The sequence below is a fragment of the Callionymus lyra genome, chromosome 19 (genome assembly GCF_982586985.1).
Source record: "Callionymus lyra chromosome 19, fCalLyr1.hap1.1, whole genome shotgun sequence".
NCBI classification, from domain to species: Eukaryota; Metazoa; Chordata; class Actinopteri; order Syngnathiformes; family Callionymidae; genus Callionymus; species Callionymus lyra.
Genome location: NC_141836.1, coordinates 2,659,064 through 2,675,907, shown reverse-complemented (window position 1 = coordinate 2,675,907; position 16,844 = coordinate 2,659,064). Strand labels below are relative to the sequence as shown.

The 16,844-nt window shown below is 42.8% G+C and overlaps 3 long non-coding RNA genes across 4 annotated transcripts; 1 reads left to right on the top strand and 2 right to left on the bottom strand.

Moving 5' to 3' along the window:
- Positions 1–728: 728 nt before the first annotated feature.
- On the top strand, positions 729–12,872 carry LOC148058935 (uncharacterized). Its single transcript, XR_015709423.1, has 3 exons — positions 729–797; positions 11,975–12,081; positions 12,204–12,872. It is a non-coding gene; the product is annotated as an uncharacterized LOC148058935 (long non-coding RNA).
- LOC148058936 (uncharacterized) lies at positions 10,146–11,322 on the bottom strand. 2 transcript variants are annotated; one of them, XR_015709433.1, is made up of 3 exons: positions 11,259–11,322; positions 10,456–11,190; positions 10,146–10,389 (listed from the first exon to the last, which is right to left on the bottom strand). It is a non-coding gene; the product is annotated as an uncharacterized LOC148058936 (long non-coding RNA). The 2 variants fall into 2 exon arrangements; XR_015709434.1 differs by lacking the exon at positions 10,146–10,389 and having other exon boundaries at positions 10,396–10,545; positions 10,673–11,190.
- LOC148058934 (uncharacterized) lies at positions 11,423–14,122 on the bottom strand. Its single transcript, XR_015709422.1, has 4 exons — positions 13,776–14,122; positions 13,221–13,303; positions 11,644–11,769; positions 11,423–11,567 (listed from the first exon to the last, which is right to left on the bottom strand). It is a non-coding gene; the product is annotated as an uncharacterized LOC148058934 (long non-coding RNA).
- Between the last annotated feature and the right edge of the window lie 2,722 nt (positions 14,123–16,844).

The following is a 16,844-nucleotide window of genomic DNA, read 5'->3' as shown; positions in this document are numbered from 1 at the left end:
TTGCCTTGGTAACGTGACGTGTCGCTGTTTCATTTGGCTACCGTAATTCTACAACTATGAAGCTCATTTGAAATGTTTAATGTCAACAGTGTGATTCTAATCCTGATTGTGCTTAACGACCTCAAACCACTTTAAGGAGGTACAGAGTCAATATAAATCGGTAAAAATGCTTAATTTTAATTTTTTGGAGCTTGGATTGTTTACGCATCGCGGAAGTCAAGAAGCTCTCGCGGATTAAAACATGCTTAAAAGGTCCTGTAAAAGTGACTATATTGTATATTTTTAGGTGTTTCAACTCCATAATGTTGACATTGTTTTATGAATGAGTAAAATAAAGTCTGTGCTATTTCGCTTGATCCTCTTTATAATCCGGTGCGCTTTTCTATGAAAATAGAAGCTTTCATTGAGATTGCGTTTATGGACATATGTTTTCTTTTTATTTAGCTGCGATTATGAGCGTCTACGTGACGTTTGTCAACATTAATCGCGATTCTGCAGGGGTGACGTCACACATGCTAATCAACTGATCCTGCAGCGGTGACGTCACACCACAGGAATACAATGAGATATTGTGCTTGTTTGTTTAAAAGCGCCATGAATACAATAGTAGATGCGTGCTTGTATAAAGACCGAGTTAAGTTTATTTTAAATTTAGCGTCAGCTAAAAAGTTTTCAAATTGCCGCATACGCAACTTCCGGATGATGACGTCACACTTGTTGACAAAGCTCGATCGCATTTTATCCTCACGTTTGTGCATAACTTGACGGAATCAGGTGCGCGTCACTCGTCTATTGAGGTAAGATATCATTATTGCTTTAAGACTCAGAAATAATGTTTCATTGCGTGTAATGTAACTTTCTGTGGTGCGTTAACACGAGAGCTAGTTCGCTAAAACTTAGCTTTTTTAATTATAATGTAACTCACACACGTATTTTGTTTGTTATTTTGAAGGACGAAAATATATTTATATTCCAATAAAAAGTTTGCTATATTGGTGGGTCATGGTAGGCGATTTATTTTATTAATATTCAAGATTCTTAGCTACGGCACCTTCAACACATTCAACGCTTGTTAACCATACAACAGCACGAACGTTTAATCGGCGTGTTAAATAACAGATGCGGTGAACTCTGAGCCGCTGAAGCATCTGAACACCACGCGATAACAAAATATAAAGTGCAACTTACTTTCAAAACAAAGTGAAACAGTACAATATAAAATACTATCGAAAATATACACTTGAATAAAGTTATAAAACAATGCTTCAAGTTTCACACAAAAACTTAAATAGCTGCTTCGACACAACATTCATTTACACACAGCAATATAAACAATAATATAAACGTATTGTTTAGGCTCACCTAGGAGTGATAAGCGAGTGTATTCAGTAAAATTGCAGGAGCGTTGGCACACTTTACAGCTTAATGTGGACAAAACTGAAACTCTGGTGATTGCTCCTGATGATAAGATTCCATGGTTGAGTCAGTACTTGGGTGACTTAGGTCAGTCTGTCAAACTGAGCCTGAGAAACCTGGGTGTTGTATTTGATAAAGACATGTCTCTTGTTCAACACTGCAGAAAACTGACCAGAAACTGTTTCCTTCAACTGAGAAAAATCTCTAAACTTAGGAAAATGTTGTCACAACATGATCTGGAGCTTGTAATCCATGCGTTTGTTTCTTCTCGTCTGGACTATTGTAACGGTTTGTTTTCATGTCTTAACAAGAAGGAGCTGTCTCGTCTGCAGTTGATTGAGAACTCTGCAGCGAGAATTCTGACCCGCTCAAGTAGAAGAACTCACATTTCTCCGATCCTTAAAACTCTTCACTGGCTTCCAGTTTCTTTCAGGATCAACTTTAAAATTCTGGTTCTTACTTTCAGAGCTATTCATGGTCAGGCTCATCCTTACATCACTGATCTGATCCAGCCTTACACCCCAGCTCGGTCTCTGAGGTCTGTGGATCAGAATCTACTGATGGTTCCACGCACACGGCTCAGGACCAGAGGAGAGAAATCTTTTCAGGCTGTTGCTCCTAAGCTTTGGAACAATCTTCCTCTCTCTTTGCGCTTGATGGAGTCTACTGACTCCTTTAAGAAACATCTTAAGACGTTTCTATTTGTTCAGGCTTTTCCTTGAATTTCTCGAACTTGTTGTTCTCGGTGTTGTCTTGATCTTTGAAGTATGTACTGTTTTGAGTATTGTTTTTGATTGTTAAAGCGCTTTGTGACCCTGGTCTCGAAAAGCGCTATATAAATAAATATTACTTACTTACTTATTTACTTACACGTGTCTCAGTCTCTGAGCCGCTGAAGCATCTGAACACCACGCGTCTCATCCGTGGAACGCAGGTAAAAAACAATGGCTGTCTTAAAGCGACAGTGTCTTAATGCGATACATGCATTGAAAAGTAATAAAACATAAAACACGAAAATAACAACTGGGTTTAATTATATACTTCCAGTGAAAATAATTGAAACATAAAACGACAAATAAACGGCTGGGTTACATTACTAAAAACTAAAGCCTGACAGAGGGGGAGTGGCGCGGGAATGAACTACCGTACTTACTGGCGCGCGCATGTACAGACAGCATATACATCTGTTGTTTTGAGCGAGCACCATAAACCGAATATACACAATAATCCATAGTGGTATTGGTTACAAGTGTCTACACGTGGTGTTCACTGCGCAGGTTAACTGTACCGCATTACAAGTAATAGAATGTAACTTAATGTTGGTGAACCACATAGCAATTCATCTACATTAGAAGTCTAAAAAGCGAATGGTAGTACAGTCACGGTGAATACAATTGTATAAATCGTTTAATTCATTTAAATATAAGTCAGCAGATGGAGAGACTTACCACAGTCTTTACCAATGGAAACATGGCGGTGGTCCATGAGGTCCAATTACTCTAGAAACTTCTGGATCATTTGAAATGGGCGGAGCATATTAAGATATTAACACTGAATATTGTTAAATTGACCCTTGACAGTGTTCATTCACTTTTTACACTGAATAAATAACACCTGGGTTTTAACTCTGGATATTGACAACAGCACTGCAGGGGGAGGAGCCACGTTTTACACCTGTTGTTGTTGTGTTACATCTGGAAGAGTTAAACCAGTCTATGAAATAGTTAAAATACATTAACACTTCCTTTTTGACACTTGGAAATTTACTGTGCACGAACGCACACATTAAACAAATGCGCACACCCACATAAAACAAACGCGCACGCACACATAAAACACACGCATGCGTACACGGACATGCACTGACAAACGCACACACACACGGTGACATGCACACATAAAACACACGCACGCACGCACACATAAAACAAACGCGGACGCACACATAAAAGAAACGCGCACGCACACCTAAAACACACGCATGCACACACAGACATGCACTGACACACGCCCACACACACGGTGACATGCACACATAAACACACGCACGCACGCACACATAAAACAAACGCGGACGCACACAAAACAAACGCGCACGCACACATTAAACACACGCATGCACACACAGACATGCACTGACACACGCACACACACACGGTGACATGCACACATAAAACACACACACGCACGCACACGCAGACACACACTGACACATGCGCACACACACCAGTGACATGCACACAAACGCATAACTACACATCACAAACAAACCTATATATATTTTTTTTTAATCTGCGCTGTTGTGAAAGTGTGTTTCCCCTCTGGGGATGAATAAAGCTTTTCTATTCTATTCTATTCTAAAAAAAATCCGCGTTTGTTTTATGTGTTCGTGCGTGCGTGTGTTTTATGTTTGCATGTCACCGTGTGTGTGTGCGTTTGTCAGTGCATGTCTATGTATGCATGCGTGTGTTTTATGTGTGCGTGCGCGTTTGTTTTGTGTGCGTCCGCGTTTGTTTTATGTGTGCATGTCACCGTGTGTGTGTGCGTGTGTCAGTGCATGTCTGTGTGTGCATGCGTGTGTTTTAGGTGTGCGTTTCTTTGATGTGTGCGTCCGCGTTTGTTTTATGTGTGCGTGCATGTGTTTTATGTGTGCATGTCACATGAAACAAATGCGCGCACGCACACATAAAACAAACGCGCACGCACACATAAAAAAAATGCGTGCGCGCACACATAAAACAAATGCGCGCGCGCGCACAAAACACACGGATGCATACACAGACATGCACTGACACACGCACACACACATGGTGACATGCACACATAAAACACACACACGCACGCACACGCAGACACACACTGACACATGCGCACACACACCAGTGACATGCACACAAACGCATAACTACACATCACAAACAAACCTATAAAATAAATAAAAGAAACAAACCTATTTTGTTTTGTCAGTGCATGTCTGTGTATGCATGCGTGTGTTTTATGTGTGCCTGCGCGTTTGTTTATGTGGGTGTGCGCATTTGTTTTATGTGTGCGTGCGTGTGTTGTGTGCGTGTGCATTTGTTTTACGTGTGCATTTGTTTTATGTGTGCAAGCGCATTTGTTGTATGTGTGCTCGTGCGCATTTGTGGGACCGCCCATGAAATACTGCTGGCCCCCCAACTTCCCTCATGACATGGGGGAGTGTGCGTGTGTCAGTGCATGTCTGTGTATGCATCCGTGTGTTTTGTGTGCGCGCGCGCGCATTTGTTTTATGTGTGCGTGCGCGCATTTGTTTTATGTGTGCATGCGCGCATTTGTTTTATGTGTGCATGCGCGCATTTGTTTTATGTGTAAGTGCGCGCATTTGTTTCATGTGACATGCACACATAAAACGCACGCACGCACACATAAAACAAACGCGGACGCACACAAAACACACGCATGCACACACAGACATGCACTGACACACGCACACACACGGTGACATGCACACATAAAACACACACACGCACGCACACGCAGACACACACTGACACATGCGCACACACACCAATGACATGCACACAAACGCATAACTACAGATCACAAACAAACCTATAAAATCCGCGTTTGTTTTATGTGTGCGTGCGTGCGTGTGTTTTATGTTTGCATGTCACCGTGTGTGTGTGCGTTTGTCAGTGCATGTCTGTGTATGCATGCGTGTGTTTTATGTGTGCGTGCGCGTTTGTTTTATGTGGGTGTGCGCATTTGTTTAATGTGTGCGTGCGTGTGTTGTGTGCGTGTGCATTTGTTTTATCTGTGCGCGCGCATTTGTTTTGTGTGCTCTTGCGCATTTGTTTTGTGTGCGCGTGCGCATTTCTTTAATATGTGCGTGCGCGCATTTGTTTTATGTGTGCGTGCGCGCATTTGTTTTATGTGACGTGCGCGCATTTGTTTTATGTGTGCATGCGCGCATTTGCTTTGTGTGCATGCGCGCATTTGTTTTATGTGTGCGTGCGCGCATTTGTTTTATGTGTGCGTGCGCGCATTTGTTTAATGTGTGCGTGCGCGCATTTGTTTTATGTGTGCATGCGCGCATTTGTTTTATTCATTTTATAGGTTTGTTTGTGATGTGTAGTTATGCGTTTGTGTGCATGTCACCGTGTGTGTGTGCGTGTTTCACTGACACACGCACACACACGGTGACATGCACACATAAAACACACACACGCACGCACACACACACTTACACATGCGCACACACACAAACGCATAACTACACATCACAAACAAACCTATAAAATAAATACGCACGCACACACAAAACAAATGGGCACGCGCACAAATAAAACAAACGCGCACGCACACACGGCGACATGCACACATAAAACACACACGCACGCACACGCACGCACACACTGACACATGCGCACTCACATCGTGTGTGACATGCACACAAACGCATAACCACACACGCATTGACGCACATTGACACGCGCGCACGCATTGACGCGCATTGACGCACATAGACACACACGCACGAATTGACGCACATTGACATGCACGCGCGCATTGACGCACATTGACACGCGCGCAAGCATTGACGCACATTGACACACGCGCGCGCATTGACGCACATTGACACTCGCAAGCATTGACGCACGCACACGCATTGACACGCACGGGCGCATTGATGCACATTGACACGCACGCGCGCATTGACGCACATTGACACGCGCGCGCGCATTGACGCACATTGACACGCGCTCAAGCATTGACGCACATTGACACGCGCTCAAGCATTGACGCACATTGACACACGCGCGCATTGACACACATTGACACGCACGCGCGCATTGACGCACATTGACACGCGCAAGCATTGACGCACATTGACACACGCGCGCGCATTGACGCACATTGACACACGCGCACGCATTGACGCACATTGACACACACACGCACTAACTCTTGCCTTAAGAAGTGACACTTGTCAGGGTGCAGCTTCAAACCCGCAGCAGCCACTCTGCTCAGCACTAGTCGTAGGGAGTGTGTGTGCGTGCGCGTTTGTTTTATGTGTGCGTGCGTGTGTTGTGTGCGTGTGCATTTGTTTTATCGGTGCGCGCGCATTTGTTTTGTGTGCTCTTGTGCATTTGTTTTGTGTGTGCGTGCGCGCATTTGTTTTATGTGTGCGTGCGCGCATTTGTTTTATGTGACATGCGCGCATTTGTTTTATGTGTGCATGCGCGCATTTGTTTTATGTGTGCATGCGCGCATTTGTTTTGTTTTGTGTGCGTGCGCGCATTTGTTTTGTGTGCGTGCGTGCATTTGTTTAAATGTGTGCGTGCGCGCATTTGTTTTATGTGTGCATACGCGCATTTGTTTTATGTGTGCGTGCGCGCATTTGTTTCATGTGACATGCACACATAAAACACACGCACGCACGCACACATAAAACAAACGCGGACGCACACAAAACACACGCATGCACACACAGACATGCACTGACACACGCACACACACGGTGACATGCACACATAAAACACACACACGCACGCACACGCAGACACACACTGACACATGCGCACACACACCAATGACATGCACACAAACGCATAACTACACATCACAAACAAACCTATAAAATCCGTGTTTGTTTTGTGTGCCTGCGTGCGTGTGTTTTATGTTTGCATGTCACCGTGTGTGTGTGCGTTTGTCAGTGCATGTCTGTGTATGCATGCGTGTGTTTTATGTGTGCGTGCGCGTTTGTTTAATGTGGGTGTGCGCATTTGTTTAATGTGTGCGTGCGTGTGTGTGTTGTGTGCGTGTGCATTTGTTTTATCTGTGCGCGCGCATTTGTTTTGTGTGCTCTTGCGCATTTGTTTTGTGTGCGTGCGCGCATTTGTTTTATGGGTGCGTGCGGGCATTTGTTTTGTGTGCGTGCGCGCATTTTTTTTATGTGACATGCGCGCATTTGTTTTATGTGTGAGCGCGCGCATTTGTTTTATTCATTTTATAGGTTTGTTTGTGATGTGTAGTTATGCGTTTGTGTGCATGTCATTGGTGTGTGTGCGCATGTGTCAGTGTGTGTCTGCGTGTGCGTGCGTGTGTGTGTTTTATGTGTGCATGTCACCGTGTGTGTGCGTGTGTCAGTGAAACACGCACACACACGGTGACATGCACACATAAAACACACACACGCACGCACACACACACTGACACATGCGCACACACACCAGTGGCATGCACACAAACGCATAACTACACATCACAAACAAACCTATAAAATAAATACGCACGCGCACACATAAAACAAATGCGCGCGCACACATAAAACAAACGCGCGCACGCACACACAAAACAAATAGGCACGCGCACAAATAAAACAAACGCGCACGCACACACGGTGACATGCACACATAAAACACACACGCACGCACACGCACGCACACACTGACACATGCGCACACACACCGTGTGTGACATGCACACAAACGCATAACCACACACGCATGGACGCACATTGACACGCGCGCACGCATTGACGCACATTGACACGCACGCGCGCATTGACGCACATAGACACACACGCACGCATTGACGCACATTGACACGCGCGCAAGCATTGACGCACATTGACACACGCGCGCGCATTGACGCACATTGACACTCGCAAGCATTGACGCACGCACACGCATTGACACGCACGGGCGCATTGACGCACATTGACACGCGCGCAAGCATTGACGCACATTGACACGCGCGCGCATATTGACAAACGCACACGCATTGACAGGCACGGGCGCATTGACGCACATTGACACGCGCGCAAGCATTGACGCACATTGACACACGCGCGCGCATTGACACACATTGACACGCGCGCAAGCATTGACGCACATTGACACACGCGCGCGCATTGACGCACATTGACACACGCGCACACATTGACGCACATTGACACACACACGCACTAACTCTCGCCTTAAGAAGTGACACTTGTCAGGGTGCAGCTTCAAACCCGCAGCAGCCACTCTGCTCAGCACTAGTCGTAGGGAGTGTGTGTGCGTGCGCGTTTGTTTTATGTGTGCGTGCGTGTGTTGTGTGCGTGTGCATTTGTTTTATCGGTGCGCGCGCATTTGTTTTGTGTGCTCTTGTGCATTTGTTTTGTGTGTGCGTGCGCGCATTTGTTTTATGTGTGCGTGCGCGCATTTGTTTTGTGTGCATGGGCGCATTTGTTTTATGTGTGCATGCGCGCATTTGTTTTATGTGTGCGTGCGCGCATTTGTTTTATGTGTGCGTGCGCGCATTTGTTTTATGTGTGCGTGCGCGCATTTGTTTTATGTGTGCATGCGCGCATTTGTTTTATGTGTGCATGCGCGCATTTGTTTTATGGGTGCGTGCGCGCATTTGTTTCATGTGACATGCACACATAAAACACACGCACGCACACATAAAACAAACGCGGACGCACACAAAACACACGCATGCACACACAGACATGCACTGACACACGCACACACACGGTGACATGCACACATAAAACACACACACGCACGCACACACACACTGACACATGCGCACACACACCAGTGGCATGCACACAAACGCATAACTACACATCACAAACAAACCTATAAAATAAATACGCACGCGCACACATAAAACAAATGCGCGCGCACACATAAAACAAACGCGCGCACGCACACACAAAACAAATAGGCACGCGCACAAATAAAACAAACGCGCACGCACACACGGTGACATGCACACATAAAACACACACGCACGCACACGCACGCACACACTGACACATGCGCACACACACCGTGTGTGACATGCACACAAACGCATAACCACACACGCATGGACGCACATTGACACGCGCGCACGCATTGACGCACATTGACACGCACGCGCGCATTGACGCACATAGACACACACGCACGCATTGACGCACATTGACACGCGCGCAAGCATTGACGCACATTGACACACGCGCGCGCATTGACGCACATTGACACTCGCAAGCATTGACGCACGCACACGCATTGACACGCACGGGCGCATTGACGCACATTGACACGCGCGCAAGCATTGACGCACATTGACACGCGCGCGCATATTGACAAACGCACACGCATTGACAGGCACGGGCGCATTGACGCACATTGACACGCGCGCAAGCATTGACGCACATTGACACACGCGCGCGCATTGACACACATTGACACGCACATGACAATGGACGTGAGGTTCTGGTCTGCAGCCCACATCTGTGTATCGGATAGTCTGTCAAACATAAAAATGTAAACGGTTAGACTTTTATGATGCAATATACGAGGAACTAACTAAACATATACTGTACACACCTCCATGATGATTGCCTTTCTCAAGTGGCTTTGTATGTGCTGTTGGGTTTTGTCCATCTGTGCTGGTCTGAATTTGGTGACCTCACAAAAAGGGCAGTGAAAGAACAAGCAACACTGACGGCTGTGGAGTGAAGTACATCCTCAAACCTGGCTGATGTTTAACTGATCAGCCATTTATGAGATTAATGAAAGCTTTGACAGAAACTGTTTTCTATATCACAGACTAAGCTACACACACAGGCAAATGAAAACAGCCAGAAATATGTTATGTTCACTGAACACATCATTTATGAACACATTTTTCATGTTGTATAAAACTCAAACATTCTATTGAATGACTGAACAATCTACTTTAATATCCTCGTGTCCAATTAGTTCATATTCAACGTCTGCTATCTCTGGTCTGTTTATCTGGATTCTTGTCACGGGGGCAGCAGCTTCAGCAGAGAGGTCCATACTTTCTTCTCCCCAGTTACATCGTCCAGCTCTTTCTGGAGGACCCCCCTGTGTTTCCAGCCCAGTGGAGGAACATGCTTCTTCAGTGTGTTCTGGGTCTTCCCCGGGTTCTACCATCAGTGGAACATGTTCCACTTCATCGGACTTATTCTCAGATGAATAAATTGATCTAAGACAAGAAAAAAATAAGTCAGTTTAGATTAAAAAAAAAGCTCAAACTAATTGAAATTCTCACGGATGCTCCGTTGAATCCATACATTCATTCCCACTGCCACCTCCTAATAAGAAATAATGATCGTTTCTCTGATGCACAAATACTGCAGTGCTGAAGATATTAAACCAAAATTGACATTCATTTTAATTGTACAAGTGATGACATTTGCAAAATTAATCAACATTACATTTAAACATTAAATCACTTTGATAAATGACTAAAAAACATTCTTACATACCTTCCTTCTTCTCTTGAACTCTTTTCGATCTGGTTAAGGAGAAAAATAATTCAAGGAAATGACTCCAGATAAACACAAATCAATATAATAATGTGATTTTTATGAATGCATTTGTTTTTTACCTCTTTTTCTTTTTTTATACCAATAAACTACAGAACATGTGATCAGTAGAACGATCACAGCAACAATAATTCCAGCCACTTCTCCTGGTGTCAAACCTTCTCGACATACAGAGTAAGAAGAAATAGTTCCTTCTCGTAGATATTTTTTTTTTTTTTTTTTTTTAGAATCCCTTATTAGTCCCGCGAGGGGAAATTCAGCCATTCACACATACTGATGGGAGTAGGCATGCACACTTGCGCCAAGTTCACCATCAGGAGCAATCAGGGTGAAGTGTCTTGCTCAGGGACACAACGACACAAGCTTGTCTGGAGCTGGGATTGAACCTGCAACCTTTTGGACTGCAGGCAACCACTCTACCATCTGAGCTATGTCGCCCCTGTAGATATGTTGAACATCTACAAAGACAAGTGGAGACAGTTTAGAAGAAAACATCTGGAGCAAACATTTGTGAAGCTTCACTCACTGTTTGTGATCCTGACATGACGTGAACGTTCCATTTGAAAATGTTCCTTCACTGCAGGTTCCACACTCAGTGTCTGTGGAGGACGTTCCTGTGAAGAACATTGTGTGTGTCTTATAGTTTCTGCACTCTTGCATTTCACATGTTGGATGTGAAACTCGCCTGCTCTGATGATGAACTGTCCTGGTTCACATGTGGAGTGTTGCTGTGCTGCCACACATGTGTCCACTGAGCCGTCCACACAGAAAAAACCCTCCAGAGGTTCACACTTGGTGTTTGCTGTGAAGGTACAGGATCTGATCTCTCTCAGTCCTGTTAGTCAATAACAAATTCTACATCACATCTACATACTGACCAACTCATCATTCTAGTGAAGAACAAACTTTACCTTCAGTACAGACGAGACACTTGAAACCATGTTTCTCTCGGTTCAATTTGTCCATGTAAGTTCCATCATCACAGACAGTGCAGGACGGAGATGGAAATTCTGTGCAATGAACATTGACTCTGAATCCTGTGAGAGAAATAAATAAATGACACATTTGAGTGACGTTTTACATCAAGACTCCTGACAGTTACTCTTATAAGAAAAAAGGTCAACATTTAAAATAGGCAGAATACATTTGATAGAATCAACATACAAGTGTCATGCTTATGTTCTTTTGTTTTATTTTGAAGGTGGTTTTCCGTTTTCATGTGTCCTGTGTTTTGAGTGACAGACGCTGGCAGGTGCGCGGCTGGGGATGATGGAGTGGCGGGTTCTTCCCATTGATAAGGAGCGTCTCTACCCGGAAGAACTCGCCAGAGTATTGCGTTTCCAGACCAGGTTGGCTGTCCTTTCGATCTCGCTCCTCGCCTTTGAATCACAACTGGATAATCCTTTGGATACTCCTGACGTTGTCAGCACTTTTATTTACTCAAGTGAGTCCTTTTGTCTTTTTGTTTTAGTTGCTGTTGGGACCCCGATCTCCAGAAGTGCCCTGCCTTCGCCCCGAGTGCCTGTTGTGTTTTTTTGTTCCTATGACGGACCGCTCTGGATTTATATAAGACTTTTTTTTCTGAATTTTTCCTCCGTGGATGTTTTGACTTCCGCATCTGGGTCTCCTGCCCTGATCGGTTCGTGACAATAAGAGTTCTGCCACTTTGATGTAGCTTGATATTCTGTACAATCAACTCTTACTTTGTGACCTGTTAGACAAAATAATAAATCACTAGTTTGACTAAGACTTCTGCCTGTTACCTAAAGTAGCAAAAACATTGTCAAAAGTGTTATAGTTGTCATAGTGTCATTGTTGTATGTCTGAACCTCAAACAAAGTCAAGGACCAAGACTGGATCTTACCTGGAAAACACTCTGGACAACATTCTTCTCCTTCATCTGTCCTCAACACATATTCATACCAGTGACAGGTGAGTGTGTTTACCTCCATTATAGTGGAGAGCAACTGTATAAACCAAACAATTATGAACCATCTTCATCAGTCTCACCATATTTAGAAAGTGAGAGTAGATGAGCACAATTTCATTTCAAGACGTCATATCTGGCAGATTCGTCTTTTTATCTGTGTTACTGTCAAGTTTTTTTTATACTTTATTAATGCTTGATGATATTGTCCGTAGGTTTTGCCCGTAGATCAACCATAGGTTTGAATTCCACCTTCTGTGACAAGGCCGTCAGACTTCCTTCGAGAGCTGGTCTACAGTGATCAGGACTTACCAAAGAGGGGTTCACTGAATAAACTTAAAAGAGAACCCATTTAAAATATGCAACAAAACAGTTAAAAAAACACAATCCATGTAAATATGTTGAAACATTGTTAGGGCAGTGACCACTTGTGATGGGACAATACGATACAATGTTGACACTGAGAAAAAAATGTCTTCTACTAAACATGCAAAGAATCAAACTTTGAAACAACTGCAGCAGCAACACGTATTGTTAACAAGTAGATAGTTGTTATCTCACCAGCATCAGCATCACCACTGTTCTCCACATCATCTTAAAACATTCCAGTCAGGTCCCAGGAGGAGAGATCCACCATCTACAATCTGAGGAAACAAAGGACAGTTTGATTGCAGAGCTACGACTGTATTCGCTTTTAGTTGAAAAATAATGTGAGGAGTCTGTATGTTTTTAGAATTCTTCACACTGATAAACTATATTTGCATTGATTCACGTTCTGTTAATAATCTTGGTATGGTATAAAATGGTGTTGTATTTGTGATTTGGCCTAGAAGATTTAACTTGTAAACATGGGGTTCTTCTCCCCGCTTAACGTTTGAAGCGCTTCTATACACAGTATTACGGTAGTGACACGCCCGTTTTTGCTGTGGAGTTCAAATCTATCATTACTACAGTAAAACCAACGGAGATAAATGAAGCATAAATCTAGTTTATATCTTATTTATTTAGAAGATAGCTGGGAAGGGCCACAGGTCTTGATACCTTCACTTAAACTTAGCTTTACATTTGCCGATGTCAATAAAATGAAAAGAGACTTTAATAAACAACAACATGTACCTCTGCTCCTTCCAGCTGGACACTCAACATCCTTATCCTTCAACAGTGGACACTGTGACGTCACTCCTTCAACATCCTTATCCTTGAGAGAAAAGATCATTTAATATCAGATGATTTTTGAGAATCTATCAGTGATAGTTTGGTAGATTCTTCCGCGTCTGACCGTTATAAACCTCCTTGTAGGTGGACAACGCATGCGCAAATGCGTCGTTGATTTCCAACCTCGTGTACTGTACTGACACTAATAGAATGTTTTTCCATCATATTTGTCCATCATGATGAGTGCCATGGATCATACATGAACACACATGTTTAATGATAAATATTTGTTACCAGAGAACAATTGTTTCAACTGTAATGAAGCATAAATGTTTGATATTTACCAATTAGTGTTAAATAATAGCTAAATTGATGTTTGAGACAAAATGGGGACCCTTGAAAAAAAAGCAAGACCCACACTGTTAAGTCTTTCTGTAGCTTTGTTTATTGGACATAATCAATCGTTTTAGCAACACTAGAGGGCAGCAGAGAGTACAAGTTGCTTTGCGTGCAGGTGGAGAGACAGGACGAGCTAATGAGATCACCTGTGCAGGTGAAGCTTCTGTCTACAGAGCATGACTACAGCCAAGGTAATGTTAAACTCTTCTGTTAAATTGTTCTCATTTGGAGAGAATATCTAAGGATTATGGACATAAACTTGTAGTGTGACTGCAGTTCACACTTTTAATGATGTCGTCATGAAGTAGAAAAATGATTAATGACATACATGACCTTAATAATTAAGTCAGATCTACTGTATGTTCATGTGTTGTAAATCTAAAACGTACCGAGAAAGTAGAATTCTAGTGTTTCTGATCCCATCATGCAGGGAATAGCAGGTTTGATATAAATGTACATGAATTGATTCATTAAAGATATTATTACATTTGTCTCTTTTAACATTAAGACTTCATCACAAAGTATCATTTCTGGAGATGATTTGACTTCAATGTTGACAACAGTTTATACTGAGTGGATCTAGTATAACACTGACAGACCCGGCTGCAGAAAAACATTTAAGGGGGGGGCATTACATTTTTTCAGGGGGGCAAACTTTTCAACCTAAAAACGTATTGGCTTCAGGCTGAACAATGGCTCTGGGACGACTCGCACAGTGCAGAGAAATAATTCTCCCATTACTAAAAAGTGATGCTTGATCCCAAAATCTAAACAAAAACAACCAACAAGAAAGTTTAGTGCTGTGTCCATGTATTAAACTAAAGCACCACAGCTTCACTTCTACTAAAACATAAGCACTGAAGTCAACCTGAACACTGGATTGAACATCAAATAAGTTTTCATCTCATTGAACAAAATCATGGTAGGTGTGATGTGTGATCTGTTTGATACTTGATGAAGCCCAGTTGCTGAAAAAGATGTTTTTTAAAGGTCACCAAATGACCAACATGACAATACAGGATCATGCAGGACCAGATGACCGGCGCTGCCATGGCGATGCCCCCCGACCCCAACAAAGCTTTCAAGGTGAGATCGTGGGCAGTTTGATGATTGGATGGTGTCACGTGACCTCTGCTCTCCCGTGTTGCGTCAGAGCGAGTGGGAGGCTCTGGAGATCGTGGAACACAAGTGGGCGCTGGAGAACGTGGAGGACGAGCTGATGTCCAAAGACCTGCAGTTCGGAGCCTTTTTCAGCCAAGACATGAAAGCCACCGTCTTCTGAGATCAACTCAAGAACCTCCAGAGAACGACCTTCGACGCCGCCGTCGTGCCTTATGAACGTCTAGATGTGAAAGTGTGTGTATTTAAAAAAAAAGGGGTCAAATCAGTTTTAAACCCTCGAAACATCCGTGATTGTGTGGAAATGATGTCGATGTGACACTGGTTTGATCAAGAATGTGTTTTCAATCATCACTTCATATTTTTCCCTTACTTTTAGTCATGAAATAGTGCAAATAAAAGTGGTTATAATAAAAGAATGCAGTGATTTTGTCAGTTACAATGAGAGAAAAATAAATGAATGAATTGGTCTAATTCAAAATTGAATTTGATTGGATGAATGTTGGTAGTTCAGTGGGCGGAGCCTACGAGTCTAAATATATATAATAAAGACAACATTTCTAACTGCAATAAAAAAGAACGTAAAATAATTGTATTAAAACTTTTTTTATATATTTGGGTATAGTTCGACATACATTATGAATTTGACATATTTCTATATATAATAAAATATTATATACATTTCGTACTCAAAGTACTGTTAGCAGTGTGAGATATAATGAACATGTAGAATCATTCATGTCATGATTTTTTATCTCAATGTTTTTGTTGTATTTAATTGAACAGGTTTGTTTGAAATAAAAGGAGGAATATCACAGTGCAAATGTATCCATGACTGAACTATTTTCAATAAACGTACTTGGGGGAAAAAAAAAGAAAGTTTCTTGTTCCTTCATCACCGACGACTGCATCAGCTGGTTCAGCGTCTGCAGTAACTTCTGCAGCACGATATACATTATTCATGTTTGCGTTTATTTGTGGAATTAAGAAGATAAATGTGACTCACTGAGACCACAAAGTACAAACAGTTTAGTAAATATTTCAGGATTTAATAACTGACCACTTTTATATTCACCTTTGTTTCAATGAACACTAGAGGACATGAGAGCGTCTTCTTTTCGATGCGTCAATTCAATGCTGAAAATTTGACTTCACTTCAACTTCAGTGTCATATGAGTCTTATAACTTAGTTTCTGTGGCAACAGCTCAGCCTTCGTGGTCCAGTGGTTACAGTGATTGATCTTTTTTAAGATCCGTGACCTCTTATGACCTGGGTTCAAGTCAACTTATTTCCTTCACCTTCATAGTTGACTTGTTATCTAGGACCTGAGTGAGTGTTCTCTTGTGATCCTGCAGGGGGCGGCACAAGCTGATCAAGTTGTATTATTTCAAGAATTCATCTTCATGTTAATGAAACTTTTGTTGACTTCTCTGTCTTCTATTATTATCACCATCATCTTCTTCCACAATTTATAGCTCAGTGACTAAGTTGCCTGCATTTTTGGATTTTGC